The following is a 7,315-nucleotide window of genomic DNA, read 5'->3' as shown; positions in this document are numbered from 1 at the left end:
CTGCTGAGACCAGACTAGACCTACCACTCTCAAAGAACACTTACTGCCCTTATACTGTCCTCTAGCTCTCCCCCCCCCTACTCTAGCTCTCTGTCTCTTCTCTTCTCTCTGTCTCTCCTCTAGCTCTCTTCTCTTCTCTCTGTCTCTCCTCTAGCTCTCCTCTCTTCTCTCTGTCTCTCCTCTAGCTCTCCTCTCTTCTCTCTGTCTCTCCTCTAGCTCTCTTCTCTTCTCTCTGTCCCTCCTCTAGCTCTCCTCTCTTCTCTCTGTCTCTCCTCTAGCTCTCTTCTCTTCTCTCTGTCTCTCCTCTAGCTCTCCTCTCTTCTCTCTGTCTCTCCTCTAGCTCTCTTCTCTTCTCTCTGTCTCTCCTCTAGCCTCTCTCTCGTCTCTGTCTCTCCTCTAGCTCTCTTCTCTTGTCTCTGTCTCTCCTCTAGCTCCTTCTCTTCTCTCTGTCTCTCCTCTAGCTCTCTTCTCTTCTCTCTGTCTCTCCTCTAGCTCTCCTCTCTTCTCTCTGTCTCTCCTCTAGCTCTCTTCTCTTCTCTCTGTCTCTGTCTCTCCTCTAGCTCTCTTCTCTTCTCTCTGTCTCTCCTCTAGCTCTCCTCTCTTCTCTCTGTCTCTCCTCTAGCTCTCCTCTCTTCTCTCTGTCTCTCCTCTAGCTCTCCTCTCTTCTCTCTGTCTCTCCTCTAGCTCTCTTCTCTCTGTCTCTCTGTCTCTCCTCTAGCTCTCTTCTCTTCTCTCTGTCTCTCCTCTAGCTCTCTTCTCTCTGTCTCTCTGTCTCTCCTCTAGCTCTCTTCTCTTCTCTCTGTCTCTCCTCTAGCTCTCTTCTCTCTGTCTCTCCTCTAGCTCTCTTCTCTTCTCTCTGTCTCTCCTCTAGCTCTCTTCTCTTCTCTCTGTCTCTCCTCTAGCTCTCTTCTCTTATCTCTGTCTCTCCTCTAGCTCTCTTCTCTTCTCTCTGTCTCTCCTCTAGCTCTCTTCTCTTCTCTCTGTCTCTCCTCTAGCTCTCTTCTCTTTATTCTGTCTCTCATTTAGCTCTCTTCTTTTACTCTGTATTTTGTTATAAGAGGGGAATCCCAGCTTTCCATTCCTACTTTATAAACTCCTAAATATGCGCGAACTGCGCCATTTTAAACCTGGGGTTTTTAGCAGAAGCATGGTTAAGCACGTTACCGCTCTGCAATTCGCAGTGAGTGCATAGGGGAGAGCGGGGCTAAATGTAACACCAGTCAATTGTAGGGTGACTTGGGGTCCAATGCTTCTCTACCTCAAAATACATTTATTTGGAATGACTTAAAGAATTGAGATGAGACATATAATATATTTTGTTGTTGAGCAAGAGTTGTGGAAACCAGGGAAAGTGTTGGGGGAAAATTGTGACATGAAGTGGTTTCTGTGAGAAGTACAGGCATGGGTATTTTTACCCCGTGTGGCGAGTTACCCTAAGCTACCCTAACAGGTAGGCCTACATTATATTCAGTGTTTTGCAAGTTTTTTGGGGACATCAAAATTCATCAATATGATAATAACTAGTAAAAAGATCACATTTGAGATCTGGCTATTGATTAGCCCAATAGGGTAAATGCAGATATGCAACCCCATGCTTCAGCCTATTTATTTGCACTTTGCTGCATCAGTTGGGCTAAAGGTGATCATGTTTACTGCTAATAGCTAATACCTGATAATATGGACCATGCATAGGCTCTATACTGTACATGGCCCAATATGGTAAAATCCTTTAAACAAATAATTTTACCAATGTGTTATTGGGCAACTTTCTGGAGGAGGAAATTCTATTTTAGATGGTGTCAGCATACTTATTTTAATTCATTTAGCAGTAGAATGTCCTTTTAAAAAGTCACCAGAACTGAGCTCCTTCTACATAACAATTATAGGAGGGACCCCGCCCCTCCTTCGCGACCTTTACCCCACACTCCTTCCCCCCCCCCCCCACTGCTAAACATTTTTTCAGAGGAAAAACTGCGATCAATGCTTTGTGTTAGCTGACGCCATGATGTCAGCTAATCTTACTGAGGTTCAAATGGTCTTCTCTCTGGCTAAATCTAGGCTTTGTCCCAAAAGGAACCCTATTCCCCAGGTGCCCTGGGCAAAAGTAGTGCACTATGTCTGGAATAGGGTGCCCTATTCTACATTTTTTTACATTTTAGTCATTTAGCAGACGCTCTTATCCAGAGCCAATTACAGTTAGTGAGTGCATACATTATTATTTTTTATTTTTTTCATACTGGTCCCCATGTGGGAAACGAACCCACAACCCTGGCGTTGCAAACGCCATGCTCTACCAACTGAGCTACACGGCACTACAGCCTGTTACTCTGGGCCTCTTGGTCTACAGCACTAGGAACTAACTCACCACTACTGAACATGACTTACTATGCATCTACAGCACTAGGAACTAACTCATCACTACTGAACATGACTTACTATCCATCTACAGCACTAGGAACTAACTCACCACTACTGAACATGACTTACTATGCATCTACAGCACTAGGAACTAACTCATCACTACTGAACATGACTTACTATCCATCTACAGCACTAGGAACTAACTCACCACTACTGAACATGACTTACTATCCATCTACAGCACTAGGAACTAACTCACCACTACTGAACATGACCTACTATCCATCTACAGCACTAGGAACTAACTCACCACTACTGAACATGACTTACTATGCATCTACAGCACTAAGAACTAACTCACCACTACTGAACATGACTTACTATCCATCTACAGCACTAGGAACTAACTCACCACTACTGAACATGACTTACTATGCATCTACAGCACTAGGAACTAACTCACCACTACTGAACATGACTTACTATGCATCTACAGCACTAGGAACTAACTCACCACTACTGAACATGACTTACTATGCATCTACAGCACTAGGAACTAACTCACCACTACTGAACATGACTTACTATGCATCTACAGCACTAGGAACTAACTCACCACTACTGAACATGACTTACTATCCATCTACAGCACTAGGAACTAACTCACCACTACTGAACATGACTTACTATGCATCTACAGCACTAGGAACTAACTCACCACTACTGAACATGACTTACTATCCATCTACAGCACTAGGAACTAACTCACCACTACTGAACATGACCTACTATGCATCTACAGCACGAGGAACTAACTCACCACTACTGAACATGACTTACTATGCATCTACAGCACGAGGAACTAACTCACCACTACTGAACATGACTTACTATGCATCTACAGCACTAGGAACTAACTCACCACTACTGAACATGACTTACTATGCATCTACAGCACTAGGAACTAACTCACCACTACTGAACATGACTTACTATGCATCTACAGCACTAGGAACTAACTCACCACTACTGAACATGACTTACTATGCATCTACAGCACTAGGAACTAACTCACCACTACTGAACATGACCTACTATGCATCTACAGCACTAGGAACTAACTCACCACTACTGAACATTACTTACTATGCATCTACAGCACTAGGAACTAACTCACCACTACTGAACATGACTTACTATGAATCTACAGCACTAGGAACTAACTCACCTCTACTGAACATGACTTACTATGCATCTACAGCACTAGGAACTAACTCACCACTACTGAACATGACTTACTATGCATCTACAGCACTAGGAACTAACTCACCACTACTGAACATGACTTACTATGCATCTACAGCACTAGGAACTAACTCACCACTACTGAACATGACCTACTATGCATCTACAGCACTAGGAACTAACTCACCACTACTGAACATGACTTACTATGCATCTACAGCACTAGGAACTAACTCACCACTACTGAACATGACCTACTATGCATCTACAGCACTAGGAACTAACTCACCACTACTGAACATGACTTACTATGCATCTACAGCACTAGGAACTAACTCACCACTACTGAACATGACCTACTATCCATCTACAGCACTAGGAACTAACTCACCACTACTGAACATGACTTACTATGCATCTACAGCACTAGGAACTAACTCACCACTACTGGACATGACTTACTATGCATCTACAGCACTAGGAACTAACTCACCACTACTGAACATGACTTACTATCCATCTACAGCACTAGGAACTAACTCACCACTACTGAACATGACTTACTATCCATCTACAGCACTAGGAACTAACTCACCACTACTGAACATGACTTACTATGCATCTACAGCACTAGGAACTAACTCACCACTACTGAACATGACTTACTATGCATCTACAGCACTAGGAACTAACTCACCACTACTGAACATGACTTACTATGCATCTACAGCACTAGGAACTAACTCACCACTACTGAACATGACTTACTATCCATCTACAGCACTAGGAACAAACTCACCACTACTGAACACGACTTACTATGCATCTACAGCACTAGGAACGAACTCACCACTACTGAACACGACTTACTATCCATCTACAGCACTAGGAACTAACTCACCACTACTGAACATGACTTACTATCCATCTACAGCACTAGGAACTAACTCACCACTACTGAACATGACTTACTATGCATCTACAGCACTAGGAACTAACTCACCACTACTGAACATGACTTACTATGCATCTGCAGCACTAGGAACTAACTCACCACTACTGAACATGACTTACTATCCATCTACAGCACTAGGAACTAACTCACCACTACTGAACATGACTTACTATGCATCTGCAGCACTAGGAACTAACTCACCACTACTGAACATGACCTACTATCCATCTACAGCACTAGGAACTAACTCACCACTACTGAACATGACTTACTATGCATCTACAGCACTAGGAACTAACTCACCACTACTGAACATGACTTACTTTCCATCTACAGCACTAGGAACTAACTCACCACTACTGAACATGACTTACTATGCATCTACAGCACTAGGAACTAACTCACCACTACTGAACATGACTTACTATGCATCTACAGCACTAGGAACTAACTCACCACTACTGAACATGACTTACTATGCATCTACAGCACTAGGAACTAACTCACCACTACTGAACATGACTTACTATGCATCTACAGCACTAGGAACTAACTCACCACTACTGAACATGACTTACTATCCATCTACAGCACTAGGAACTAACTCACCACTACTGAACATGACTTACTATGCATCTACAGCACTAGGAACTAACTCACCACTACTGAACATGACTTACTATGCATCTACAGCACTAGGAACTAACTCACCACTACTGAACATGACTTACTATGCATCTACAGCGCTAGGAACTAACTCACCACTACTGAACATGACTTACTATCCATCTACAGCGCTAGGAACTAACTCACCACTACTGAACATGACTTACTATGCATCTACAGCACTAGGAACTAACTCACCACTACTGAACATGACTTACTATGCATCTACAGCACTAGGAACTAACTCACCACTACTGAACATGACTTACTATGCATCTACAGCACTAGGAACTAACTCACCACTACTGAACATGACCTACTATCCATCTACAGCACTAGGAACTAACTCACCACTACTGAACATGACTTACTATGCATCTACAGCACTAGGAACTAACTCACCACTACTGGACATGACTTACTATGCATCTACAGCACTAGGAACTAACTCACCACTACTGAACATGACTTACTATGCATCTACAGCACTAGGAACTAACTCACCACTACTGAACATGACTTACTATCCATCTACAGCACTAGGAACTAACTCACCACTACTGAACATGACTTACTATGCATCTACAGCACTAGGAACTAACTCACCACTACTGAACATGACTTACTATGCATCTACAGCACTAGGAACTAACTCACCACTACTGAACATGACTTACTATGCATCTACAGCACTAGGAACTAACTCACCACTACTGAACATGACTTACTATCCATCTACAGCACTAGGAACAAACTCACCACTACTGAACACGACTTACTATGCATCTACAGCACTAGGAACGAACTCACCACTACTGAACACGACTTACTATCCATCTACAGCACTAGGAACTAACTCACCACTACTGAACATGACTTACTATCCATCTACAGCACTAGGAACTAACTCACCACTACTGAACATGACTTACTATCCATCTACAGCACTAGGAACTAACTCACCACTACTGAACATGACTTACTATGCATCTGCAGCACTAGGAACTAACTCACCACTACTGAACATGACTTACTATCCATCTACAGCACTAGGAACTAACTCACCACTACTGAACATGACTTACTATGCATCTGCAGCACTAGGAACTAACTCACCACTACTGAACATGACCTACTATCCATCTACAGCACTAGGAACTAACTCACCACTACTGAACATGACTTACTATGCATCTACAGCACTAGGAACTAACTCACCACTACTGAACATGACTTACTTTCCATCTACAGCACTAGGAACTAACTCACCACTACTGAACATGACTTACTATGCATCTACAGCACTAGGAACTAACTCACCACTACTGAACATGACTTACTATGCATCTACAGCACTAGGAACTAACTCACCACTACTGAACATGACTTACTATGCATCTACAGCACTAGGAACTAACTCACCACTACTGAACATGACTTACTATGCATCTACAGCACTAGGAACTAACTCACCACTACTGAACATGACTTACTATCCATCTACATCACTAGGAACTAACTCACCACTACTGAACATGACTTACTATGCATCTACAGCACTAGGAACTAACTCACCACTACTGAACATGACTTACTATGCATCTACAGCACTAGGAACTAACTCACCACTACTGAACATGACTTACTATGCATCTACAGCGCTAGGAACTAACTCACCACTACTGAACATGACTTACTATCCATCTACAGCGCTAGGAACTAACTCACCACTACTGAACATGACTTACTATGCATCTACAGCACTAGGAACTAACTCACCACTACTGAACATGACTTACTATGCATCTACAGCACTAGGAACTAACTCACCATTACTGAACATGACTTACTTTCCATCTACAGCACTAGGAACTAACTCACCACTACTGAACATGACTTACTATGCATCTACAGCACTAGGAACTAATTCACCACTACTGAACATGACTTACTATGCATCTACAGCACTAGGAACTAACTCACCACTACTGAACATGACTTACTATGCATCTACAGCACTAGAAACTAACTCACCACTACTGAACACGACTTACTATCCATCTACAGCACTAGGAACTAACTCACCAC

Source organism: Coregonus clupeaformis, chromosome 20 (assembly GCF_020615455.1).
Source record: "Coregonus clupeaformis isolate EN_2021a chromosome 20, ASM2061545v1, whole genome shotgun sequence".
Taxonomy (NCBI): domain Eukaryota; kingdom Metazoa; phylum Chordata; class Actinopteri; order Salmoniformes; family Salmonidae; genus Coregonus; species Coregonus clupeaformis.
Note: the sequence above shows the minus strand (reverse complement) of the source record.